The sequence below is a fragment of the Copadichromis virginalis genome, linkage group LG5, assembly GCF_057382275.1.
Source record: "Copadichromis virginalis isolate Kocher_CV1m ecotype Utaka linkage group LG5, C_Virginalis_male_GT1.1, whole genome shotgun sequence".
NCBI classification, from domain to species: Eukaryota; Metazoa; Chordata; class Actinopteri; order Cichliformes; family Cichlidae; genus Copadichromis; species Copadichromis virginalis.
In genome coordinates, this window is record NC_140622.1 from 2,584,062 (window position 1) to 2,597,486 (window position 13,425).

Here is a 13,425-nt window from a genome sequence, read left to right on the forward strand (position 1 = left end):
TGTCATCAGCAATTCTATTTCTTACTCTTCCTACTCTTCCTCTCCCCCCTCCTCATCCTCCTCTCCCCCCTCCTCCTCTCCCCCTCCTCGTCCTCCTCTTGGTCCTCCTTGTCCTTGTTGTCCTCTTCATCCTACTTCTTCACCTCCACGTCCTCTTCCTCGGCCTCCTCTACTTCTCACTCTTCCTGCTCCCTACATTGTACTCCATACACAGAGCTTACCTGTATTATAGTGCTTAGGCTGATTGCAAAGTGAACTAATTATTAAACTAAAAAAGCTTTCACATGTGACAGTGTGCCAGACAGTTGGCAAAATAGTGTAAATAATGTCCGTACATGTGTATAGTTTTGCTAGGAGTGCGTTGATCATTTGGGAATTGAGTGTAAAGCAGTGAGTTGTGTTTACAGTTCTGCAAAAAGAGTGCTGTGCAGTGGATTGTAGCTACAGGTTTGCAAAGTGTGTGTTACAAAATGGCAAACTAAGTGCAAAGCAGTGTTTGTGCTTTTAGTTTTGCAAACTCAGTGAGTGGTTTTGCTATAAGTATCAATAGTTTTAGAAATTGTGCTGTAAGAATCACAGTTAGGGTTTAAGCATTCAGAAAAACTGTATTACAGATGCCACTGTGAAGCAGCTTTGATGTGGGTGGACTCTCTGCCCAGCTTCCCTCATAGCCAGTCCGTGGTTGATGACATGGTCCACCAAAGTTGCTCTTATATCATCGGAAATATGGGTCTGTGCATGGCCTCTTCGAATTCCTCCTCCTCCTCCTCCTCTTGCTCTCCCTCCATCCATGCTTGCAAAGTTCTTGAATTGGCTGAACTGAGGGCTTTTTGTAGTTGGCTAATTGGTGTTCAGTTTTGCAAGTAAGTGCCTTCAGGTGTGTATTTGAGTGGTTGCAATTACCCGATGTGTTTTGCATTTTGGATACATGTGTTTTCCAAATGGCATTTTGTGAACGAAGTGTCTTATGTATGAAATAGAGTGTAGTATGCAGGACCATGTGTGTTGCATAATTGCAACTAGGGTGCAAAGCAGCGCTTTTGTTTAAGGTATGAGTACATGTGTTTGAGGTATGGTGACACAAGCTTCAAGTTGTGTTACTTTAGTCTAAGCATGGGTTTATGGTAAATGGTAAATGGCCTGCATTTGTATAGCGCTTTTCTAGTCCATAGGACCCCAAAGCGCTTTACACTACATTCAGTCATTCACCCATTCACACACACATTCACACACTGGCGATAGCAAGCTACATTGTAGCCACAGCTGCCCTGGGGCGCACTGACAGAGGCGAGGCTGCCGGACACAGGCGCCACCGGGCCCTCTGACCACCACCAGTAGGCAAACACGGGGTTAGTATCTTGCCCAAGGATATTTGGCATGCAGCCAGGATGCAGCCTGGGATCGAACCACCGACCTTCTGATTAGTGGCTGACCTGCTCTGCCACCTGAGCTACAGCCACCCCGTTGGTTTGTAGTGTTCAAGCAACGGGCAAAAACTGTAATTCCGGTTCTTTCGGATTCTTTAGGGCCAAAAAGACACGGCTCAAAAGTGGTCTTTTACTTGTGATCTTTATTTTACATACCCAGGATATGGAGACCTGAGCACACAGCACACAACCCCAGGTCTGAAGCACAAATGGAAGCCTAGGTATTTATATACTTGCTCTCTAGTGTGCATCAAACAGCCTAGTTGGTTTCACTTTCACTTGATTCTACACTGAACAAAAATATAAACGCAACACTATTGTTTTTGCTCCCATTCCCCATGGGATGGACGTAGAGACCTAAAATTCATTCCAGATACACAATATAACCATCCCTCCCAAACAGTGGTCACAAATCAGTCCAAATGTGTGGTAGTGGGCACATCTGCTATATTGAGATAATCCATCCCACCTCACAGGTGTGCCACATCAGGATGCTGATCTGACATCATGAGTAGTGCACAGGTGTACCTCAGACTGCCCACAACAAAAGGCCACCCTGGAATGTGCAGTTTTTTGCGCTATTGGGGGTCTGGGGACCCAGAACCGGTCAGTATCTGGTGTGACCACCATTTGCCTCATGCAGTGCAACACATCGTCGCATGGAGTCTATCAGATTGTCAATTGTGGCCTGTGGAATGTTGGTCCACTCCACTTCAATGGCTGTGCGAGGTTGTTGGATATTCGTGGGAACTGGCACACGCTGTCGTATACGCCGGTCAAGCACATCCCGAACATGCTCAATGGGTGACATGTCCGGTGAGTATGCTGGCCATGCAAGAACTGGGACATTCTCAGCTGCCATCTGCCCTGAACAATGTGAACCATGATTCATCCGTGAAGCGCACACCTCTCCAACGTGCCAGACGCCATCGAATGTGAGCATTTGCCCACACAAGTCTGTTACGGCGACGAGCTGGAGTCAGGTCAAGACCCCGATGAGGACGACGGGCATGCAGTTGAGCGTCCCTGAGACGGTTTCTGACAGTTTGTGCAGAAATTGTTTGGTTGTGCAAACCAATTGTTCCAGCAGCTGTCTGGGTGGCTGGTCTCAGACGATCTTGGAGGTGAACCTGCTGGATGTGGAGGTCCTGGGCTGGTGTGGTTACACGAGGTCTGCGGTTGTGAGGCCGGTTGGATGTGCTGCCATATTCTCTGAAACGCCTGTGGAGACGGCTCATGGTTGAGAAATGAACATTCAATGCACGGGCGACAGATCTGGTTGACATTCCTGCTGTCAGCATGCCAATTGCACGCTCCCTCATTGCTTGTGGCATCTGTGGCATTTTGCTGTGAGACAAAACTGCACATTCCAGGGTGGCCTTTTGTTGTGGGCAGTCTGAGGTACACCTGTGCACTACTCATGATGTCAGATCAGCATCCTGATGTGGCACACCTGTGAGGTGGGATGGATTATCTCAATATAGCAGACGTGCCCACTACCACACATTTGGACTGATTTGTGACCACTGTTTGGGAGGGATGGTTATATTGTGTATCTGGAATGAATTTTAGGTCTCTACGTCCATCCCATGGGGAATGGGAGCAAAAACAAAAGTGTTGCGTTTATATTTTTGTTCAGTGTAGCTGCAAAAGCATGCAGTTTCCTGTCAGGACTTTTTGGCACAGAGTGTACTCAGAGTTAGGCCTTTCTTATATAAAGCAAAGTCATCAGCATACATTTGAGATGATAAATTTAAACCTCAACAACACACAAAATCTAGAGATTAGAACAGACATTTTAACTACTCAGACTACAGAGTCTCTACCATCTCTGACTATTTTCAACACATTTTAACATATAAGGCTGAGTGTCAAGTCCTTTTATCCCTTCAGCTGTGATGGCAAGGGGCAGCCATGGGGACTTTAATCTTTCTTCACTCCACGTTACACGATAACAAAAATATACTAAGAGCTGCAACCTTGTTATTCAAATTTTACTCATATTTATTTTTTCTTTTACTACTCACAACCACAACTCTGTGATTACAACCCGTCAAATCAGTGAATACAAGTGCTCACTTCTCAGTTCACAAAAACATATATTTTGTACTTTGACTTTTGCAAAAGAGTCACAAAATTTCAATTTGTAATTGAAAGGGATAGGGGGTGGTGGCGGGTATGGGGGTGTCGGGGACAGACTGAATGGTTGGTTTTCTCTGTCCTCTGTCCGCCATTTTAGTGGATACTTAGCAGAGACATTATGCAGCTGACAGCAACTTATAATGATAATATGTCTCTAATTCATCTAACACAGCTTACTTGTAGACCTTGGATATCAGTTTGAATAAATAACACTTATTTTGGTGATCTGCAGTGGAATTTGCTTGTATAGAGGTTTTGCATGTAACATCATGCGCAGATCACTTAAGAACTGTCCACCATACTCGATGCAATAAATGGTAATGATCATGTCCAATCACTCATGTAGTTTACAAGAAGTTACCACTTTTTCCTCCTTTACAATTCCTATAAGCCCTCCACGATTGGGTGCAGCAATCATCAAGGACAGAAGAGAATTTTTTTTTAATCACTTTCCTGTTATTTCAGATAGAAGAATATAAAAAAGCACCAAATTAATGAATAAATGCATCTGATAAATAGTATGACAGTAAAACAATTATAAGTTATCTGAATTTTTAAAATCACCGTGTGGCAGGGTCTGGTTTGTGGCTCAGGGTTCAGGGGAGGGTTGGAGTAGTGGGTTCAGGGTGTGGTGTCATGAGAGGTGGCTAAGCTGTCATCCCTGTTGGACAACATCTCACATCACACTATATAGGGATGCACCGATACCGGTATCGGGTATCGGCCTCGATACCACATTTTCTAAAATACTCGTATTCGTTAAAAGTCCCCCGATACCGAGGACCGATACCACGGTCTGAGACCTGTCTATGTTTGAGCGGCATGTAAGGGGTTAATCACAGGCGCCGAGTGCCCGCCCCCAGGCCCCGGCTGCAGCTCAGAGCGGGGAGAAAGCGAGGCGAGACATATCAGCTGTGTGGAACTATTTCAAAGTGAACAAAGACGCGAAAGCAAAGGCGGTCGGCAAATTGTGCTCAGCGAAATTGTCCAGAGGAGGCTCAAAAGGTAGCGCATTTAACACAAGCAATTTAATCAAGCACCAAAATCCCAACACGACAACGAGTACAAAGAGTTTACCCACACTTATTTACCCACGCTTATTAGCACAGAGGAGCATAGCTGATGCTATAGCAGTGGGACGGAAAATAGTTGGGCATTTTAAACATTCCGCCTTAGCCTACTCCCGCCTCGAGGACATTCAGGGACAGCTCAACCAGCCAATAAAGAGACTGCAGCAGGACGTACAGACGCGCGGGAACAGCACGTATTACATGCTCCAGTCCCTCATTGAGCAAAAGCGAGGGCTGGGGGTGTCCGAGCATGAACTCCCTGACTATCTCACCGCTCACCAATGGGCTCTTATGGAGACGACTGTTGCCATCCTCGCCCCCTTTGAGGAACTAACTAAAAAAGTGAGCAGCTACGACGCACTAGCCTCTGATGTCATCCCAGCTGTGACTGTGCTAGTGAGACTTCTAAACAGAGAAACAGACGAGGAAATACCTCTCAGCCCCATGTAGCAGTGTGGAAAGTGAAAGGCTTTTCAGCTCAGTGTCACACATTATAGATGAAAACAGAAACAGTCTGACTGCTGATAATGCAGAAAAGCTACTTTTCTTAAAAAAAACCTGCCACTCACTTTTTCTCTCCATTAAGTGAGTCATCTTAGACTTGATGTTAATGCCTACCTCAGTTGCACTGACTGCCACAGTTCTATGTTGGTGGATGTTGTTGGTTTATTCAAATATTGTGCACTAAATGGCAAAGATGTTTATTAATACCCCTTGTGTTGTCCAAAGCGGCAGAGTTTGCAATAAACTGAAAACAATACTTGAGTTGCACTGTCACTGTTTAAATTTTTTTTCATAATTATTTATTTAATTTATATTTAATCATTATTCATTTTAAATAAATGTTCTTAATTCCAAACCAGTCCCTTGTTTTGTTTTGTTTTTGTTAAATTATAGGACTAAAGCTGTTACCTGTAAATTTAAATCATGTTTTTATTAAGTACTCGGTATCGGCGAGTACTGAAATGGAAGTACTCGTACTCGTTTCCAAAAAAGTGGTATCAGTGCATCCCTAACACTATACACCCTTGATAATGAGGAGGCATGGAGGAGCCTTGGGTCTTGGTTTAGGGGCAAGAGAGCATGGGCCCGCTGGACTTTTGGATTGACCTCCTCAGTCATTGGTATTTCCTGCTGTGAAAGCTCCCACACAAAGCACACAGCAGCGCCTTCAGCTGTCATGGTCCTGGGTCGTGTGACCCAGTGTTGAGTTTTACGTATCTTTTGTATTCATTTATGCTTTAGCTTAGTTTGTCTAGTTAATTTCTAGGGTGCTGTTTAGCCCATTGTTTCTTAGTTGTTTATGTCATCTCCCTGTACTCAGTCTCTCTGGTTTGTGCGTCTACCTGTCATGCGTCATGTCTGTGTGGTTATGTTAAGTTCATGTCATGTCTAATCTCCATGTTCCCTGTTTTACTTTGAAAGTCTGTGTCCACTGTCAGTGTATTTAGTTTCACTTCTCCGGTCCTGTCTTTAGGTTCATGTGTTTCCACTTCCCCTGATCATCCCTCATGTGTATTTAGTCTCTGTGTTTCATGCAGTCTGTGTTCCCACCCTCCATGTTTTCATGCCCAGTCTTTTGTATTCTTAGCCATAGCTTTCCGTGTCTTCATAATTTATCATAGTATTAGTTCCCCAGTTTAGTTCTCTACACTGTGATTCTGCCTTGTTTGAACCCCGTGTCTTCAGCCAAAATAAAGGCTCGCTTTTCGTTCAAAACTCAGTTTCATGTCTTCGCCAGTGTCTGCGCCTGAGTCCTCCACACACTCTCCATACGGTCAGCCACTGCGACCGTGACATCAGCCACTCCAAAAATGCAGATGTTATGTTATTTGTCCTAGACCTGGACCCCAAGTCTTTGAGTTTTTGCTGCATCTTCTTCTCCTGCTGTAGGATTGTTGTCAGAGCTTCAGAAGCCTTAACTGGCCATTCCTCCTGCTTGCTCCTTCAGCTCCTGTGCTTACTCAGTGAGCATATCCAACTTGCTGCTTATCTCTTGAGTCCATAGTGTTTCTGAGTTGGTCATTGATAGGTTTGTAGCTTGTACCTATCCGCTGGAACGTTGAGGACAATATAATTACACTGCAAAGCAAGAGACGAGTAGGCAAAGTTCTCTGTTTTACTCATGCATGAGGGAGACCTGGCTGGGGCCGAGTGTCGTTCCACCACTTGACCACCGTCAGACTCTCAGCCAGGCTCCCCATAGCACTCCTTTTATTGAGGTTACATGAATATGCATAGGTTCATTAACATATGACGTCTACATAGGTATACATGTGAACAAAGAATACTCTGTGTGTGTGTGTGTGTGTGTGTGTGTGTGTGTGTGTGTGTGTGTGTGTGTGTGTGTGTGTGTGTGTGAGGTCAAGGTGTGACCCTGTGAAGACTCTGGTGCTAGCTGGTGCCAGGCGTCTAGCAGATCTATCTGAACAAAGGGCTCTTATACTTAAACAGATATACGTGTGTTTGCTATACCATATATCAGCAAGAGAAGATACGACCTCTCCTAGGAGGTGTGATCTACGCCAGAACACTCTGTAGAGGGAGTGAACGCACTCCCCCTTCATGCTACACAGAGCCGTTACAGACCTCCTAGGATGAGACATTCTTTCAATCTACAAATGATTATACACTTCTAAGCATATGTGGGTAAATATTTCTAAGCATAAATGACAATCAACAATACAAAACCTAACATTCCCCCCTTTCTGACAATTATGCTAGAAAAGTTCCCAGTTATGAATACCTCATGTCTGATAGTTTCAATGCAAACATTTTTATACTCAGCATATGTCAAATTACCCTAAATTACTGTAAAAGTACACAGTTTAACAAATGTATTAGCAGTTATCCCATTCATCATTGATCTCATCCAATGGCAAACTGCATCCTACAAGCAAACAAAGAAATTGTTAATTTAATAGTGAAAATAAGAAAGTAACATTTTCAAAAACATCTCAGCTTGGTGATGCTTCCTCCGGGCGTGCAAATCACATGTCTCTCTGCAGAGTGGTTTGAGTTCTGCAGGGCGTCATAAATGTCTCTTCCAGTTGTTTCCATCACTGTCCATAGGACCAGAGTCCAAATGTATGCAGAATAAACATTCAAACATACCAGTTAGTTTTGTTGTTTGTCAACATGGGTCTCAGCTATTTCCAAAGCTGCAGACCTCATAGGAAACTGCTGTTATCACCACCATAGCTTCTGGTTCCTGTGCACAGAATCATGATGTCATCCTTAGACTCCCTCTGCGCTGTCGATGGAGCTTGGCACGCTCCCCTCATCCTTCAGGTGCCCGTCCGTTGTCCACAATCTCCTCTCTTGGCCTCTGGAAACCCCCCGTGGCACAGCTCTCATTCCAACGCAGCTTCACGGTCCTTGCTGTGGCTCCAAAGTCTGATCTCATGATGGGCCCCAACCAGCTTGACCTTTGACCTCAACCACTGCCTGGGCTGTCAGCTATGCCTGGAATGTTTCTCGCTTCTCACTGGGCCTCTGAAGATTCCTCAGGAGAATACTGCTGCACCTGTCTTTCCTTGCTAGGAGGGAAAACTTCTATTTGGAGAGCATGTCAACAATCATCAAACCACATTCTTTAGTTCAGTGAACTTCACTTATAGGCCATCAAAGCCTCATCTGAACATGGATGCACCACTTGCATAGGTTTAATACCTGTAAATAAACGGCTAATCACACAAATCACTGCAACAATAATAGAAAACATTGTTTAATGTTAATCCTGGACCCCTCCTCTTGACTCATGGACACTCCCACGAGTCAACTCATCAAACCTGGATCCCTGTCTTAAAGAAAAAGGTTAGCTAGACCATATCCCAGGCAACATCAGGGCATCTCCGCTGGAGTAGCTCCGTAACCCTGCAATAAAAGATGTTAGTGTGTCTTGCATATTAAGTTTGCTTAACACCTGGCTCTCCCAGGAGCCTGCATACACACCATCATGGCCTGGAAAGCAAAATCTGGAAGTAAAATCAAATTTCATACCTGTAAACAATTGTATCATAAGAACAATAAGCATTCAACATCAGCAAGACAAGTGTCATGTGCAGGTTTTCTCAAATCATTAAATCACTATTATTACCTCAAACATGGATCATCCCATGTACTCTGTTAACATTAATGTAATCAGTGACTTCTCTTAAGCAAAGTCACTCCACTCATATATTACTATGGGCTCAAAGTGGCCAGCTAAGAGCCCATATTCAACTTTTCCATAAACAATCCCTTATACATTTTTCTCATGTCACTTGTCCGCTTCCGCCGAATCTTTTACATGCAGTCTCAGAAAAACAAACATTAGCAACACATTGACTGCGGTCAGACGGAGGTCAGACACAGGTCAACAGGTTCCAGAGGTGCCATAAAAACACCATAAAATCAACCATCCATTGCTGTGGAAAAAATGTTATTCATATCATCAAAGTAACCGTCACATTTTCCCAAAAACACAGTGTAACAGCATCACCACTCATAACCTGTAAACACAGTTTTCTTCACACATAAACCCAGAAATCCTGTAGTAGGAAAAACATCAACCAGTTGTCCTGGTATAAATTATGTGATCAAACCACATGAAGAACTGTAATGCTGTAGAAAAGAAAATGCAAATGTTAGCGCTGCGCAGATGTATACAATTTCTCACAGTTTCTTTTACCAGTCAGTTAGTTTTCTTTCCTTTCACTCACGCATTCATACATTCATTCTTTCTTTCTTTGCTGATAGTGGAATCGATTATCGCATTTAGTTTCCACTCTCAGCAAAATGACGTCATTTCACAAAGAAAAAGAAGTTTAGATAGGATTACATCGCTGAATCCTTTTTAGGCCGGGATTTTCATTTAATATTGTCCCAATAAGTGGCTTTCTCCAGAGCCCATTTTAATGTGGAGAAAACTCACTTGTAACGGCTTTCTCGACCGATCGTATAGCACTTTCAATTCCCGACGTGCAGATCTGCTTAAAGAAAAGAAATAGACAAACAAAATCAGTGCCTGTTCAAAAATGAAAAATGAAAAATAACAGAGATTATCAAACCAAACTCTCAGTGCACTGTGAAAGTATCAAAATAAAAAGGCCTTGTTAAGTCATGACACAAACTCCTCATCAACTTCACAACAGGAGAAGAATCATCAGCTAGATTCACTCCAAATCAACCATCAGCTGCACAAAACACAACATACCCCTAATGTCATATTAGCTATGAGTTTAATCACCAGGTCTGTGCTCTTCTCAACACACAACAAACTCCAACACATCTCATTCACTCGTGCTAGAATTCAGTCACATTTCATTAATCTAAGAACGATCAACTAATTTGCATATCAGCTATTAACCCACTAAGTTGACAGGACAACAGAAAAGCATGTTCAAAATAGTATCAATTTCCCTCATACAGTAAATTACTTATGCTGCATTAATCAAGCAGGAAGCTTCTCCCAATTTACTATATCAACAACTAAATTTATTGTCTGATCACTGGTTGGTCAAACCAGAATCTTTTTCCCCACAAAAGTTTAAATTGTTGTCCTGCAACCTAGAGAGTCAATTTTTTTTTCCTCATTGGATAAATTCAGTATTTGATAACAAGTGTCTGCTAAAGTGACACTATTTTAACACTGATGAAAGATAACAAGCTGATCTTCATTGCATGTGTGTTTGTGTTATTAGGCAGGTTTAATGCATGTCTGTGGAGCTGCATCTCCAGCAGAGCATGTAATGTGCTATGAGTTCCACTGGTCTTTGCATCACACGAGGTGACTTGGACAAGATGATAAACAGACTCACGCTTAAAATGTCTAATCTTCATGAGTTATTTTGTGTTTGTATTAGTAGGGTTAAGGCATGTTCTGTGTGATTTTGTATATGTTTGTATATGTTTCAGACTCCTTCAGAATTTTCCCACTTAAGCAGTCAGTTTTCTTTTCCCCAGGTTTGCTAACCCAAATTTTGATTTCCCACATTAAATAATTCCTATGTGTTCTCACCTAGTCTTCTCACTCTGTTGTCCTCTCACTCTTTTGTCCTCTCCCACTTCAACAGTCCCGGCAGTTCTCCTTCAGCTTTGTCCTGTGTTCCACTGTCTCTTCTTGCCATTTTACTCCACAGGTGGCAAATGTCAAACTCCAACTGTTCAGTTCTCCTCAAACGTTTTCTTCACATGCACAGTGAAGTTTCAGCTTGTTGTAGACACAGTGCCATTCATCCGATCAGTCAGGATGATGGGTTTGCTCTTCTCCTCTGATGCTGTTTGTCCACATTGCTGCTGCTTTGCTGGGACTCTTTGCTCAGGACTTGCTGCTGTCTCTTTATCATGTTATTGCTTTGGAGCTGCATTCTTCAGGGAGGAGTGAGCACTTGCTTGTGAGGTTGAGAGACACATACACATTGCGCTGTAAATAAGTCAGCCAGAAACTTGGCCTGCATGTTTCCAATGATGTTAGACTATAATTCTCTTCCGACTGCTGCATGTGGAAAATTGATTCAGGTCTGCTTTTCACCTGAAAGTGACAAACTAAGACATTTTCATTATTATCATCACTGCTTAATCAACACACATCTCCCTCTCTCTCTCTCTGTGTTTTTGTGAACAATCCTTTCTTAAAAGCAGAAAATGAAATTGTGGTTGTTTTTGGCTGATCAACACAAAACCTTTTCCCTATGATTATTTTTCATCTAAAATATAAATTCTTTCTCTTTTTTTTTTGTAAAATAGCCGGTGACCTGCAGAATCACCTGCTCTCCACAATCAGAGGCAATTACATTTACACAGCCCACAGAAACACTGTGATGTCAAACACATTCACACTCACTTTTTCATCTGCATAAATAAATCACATGGCTGACGATACCATGGTGATCCATAAATATGATCACCAGTTTATTTAATTATTTTTAACCCAACAAAACAAATGAACAAAAACATGATGCTGATGCTACACACACACGAGTCAAGGTGCAGGAAAACTGCTCATGGAAACGCTGCACACTCTCTGTTTCCCTCTCTTTGAGTAGTTCTCAGACAGCTCTTGATCTGATAATGTGTAGCTTGCTCATCAGCTCAGAAAAAAAAAAAAAAACTGCAACGCAACATCACACAGTAGTTGCATGCTCTGCCCACAGTGGCAAAGTCTTACACTTTCATATTCAATACAGCTTCTCCATCATGTACTTTTAGATGTTTCATACAGGGTTCAGCATATTAATTCTTTTCACAGATGTGCTCTATATCTCAACAATGGCTCATAATAAGACGACAGTCTTCCACACAGGTCAAGTGCCTCTATGCACTTCATTAGTTTAAATATTTACCTATATCACTTCACCTCATATGTCATTGTACTGAATTTGAGCAACCACAAGCTTAATGTAGATTACTTTTAACAACTATCCACCGCAATTACGTCTATGGTCTGGCACACAGGCTGTTGTCGATCAGGGCAAGCTAAAGAGTTAACATTTTGTGTCAGCAAGGGGGTGGGGGGAAAGCCATCCACCAGAGCACATCTCAAGTGCTGCTGATGTGGGCTGGCCCTTCTCCACACACCCCCGGTTGCTTAGGAAACAATTATAACAACAACAGTCGGTGTCACAGACCACGTGTTCTGCTCCGCACACACTCACACACAACAACAACAAAAACGACGATGACAATGACAACAACACAAAATAAGCCTACTCCGGACTCACACCGGACCGCTCGGGACCCTGACCCAGTTGTGGGACGCTCACCCAGTCGCGCGACAAAACCCAATGAAGGGACGCTCGGGACACACACCCAGGGCGATTTCAAAACCGGACACTCACCGGACGCTTGGGACCCTTGGGCGATTTAACCAAAACTTCTTTTTCGGGACACTAACCCAGTTATCGCTCCACAAAGCAGCGAACTTCTCAACGCCTCACAAAATGGCGGAGACTGCACAACGACACAGTTATAGAGTCGGCCTCTTTAAACTTACTTGGCGTTGCTTAGCGTGTAATATCAGCCTCGAATCCCGCCGATCGCCATTCATCGAGGAGAAAAGACAGACAGCGAATCCACAGGAACTTCCTGGCTGACGTCAGTCTTTCAGCGTGCCTCTCCTCCCCTCGGTGAATGCGATTCCAGGGCTCCGGCATCGAAGGACCAATTAATGATAGGTTTGTAGCTTGTACCTATCCGCTGGAACGTTGAGGACAATATAATTACACTGCAAAGCAAGAGACGAGTAGGCAAAGTTCTCTGTTTTACTCATGCATGAGGGAGACCTGGCTGGGGCCGAGTGTCGTTCCACCACTTGACCACCGTCAGACTCTCAGCCAGGCTCCCCATAGCACTCCTTTTATTGAGGTTACATGAATATGCATAGGGTCATTAACATATGACATCTTACATAGGTATACATGTGAACAAAGAATACTCTGTGTGTGTGTGTGTGTGTGTGTGTGTGTGTGTGTGTGTGTGTGTGTGTGTGTGTGAGGTCAAGGTGTGACCCTGTGAAGACTCTGGTGCTAGCTGGTGCCAGGCGTCTAGCAGATCTATCTGAACAAAGGGCTCTTATACTTAAACAGATATAAGTGTGTTTGCTAAACCATATATCAGCAAGAGAAGATACGACCTCTCCTAGGAGGTGTGATCTACACCAGAACACTCTGTAGAGGGAGTGAACACACTCTCCTCTTCATGCTACACAGAGTTGTTACAGACCTCCTAGGATGAGACATTCTTTCAATCTACAAATGATTATACACTTCTAAGCATATGTGGGTAAATGTTTCTAAGCATAAATG

General features: G+C 43.3%; 1 protein-coding gene across 3 annotated transcripts in view; it reads left to right on the plus strand.

Moving 5' to 3' along the window:
- The window catches only part of LOC146708743 (receptor-type tyrosine-protein phosphatase gamma-like), a 372,141-nt gene that overhangs the window by 155,515 nt on the left and 203,201 nt on the right, over nucleotides 1-13,425 (plus strand). The window lies entirely within an intron of this gene.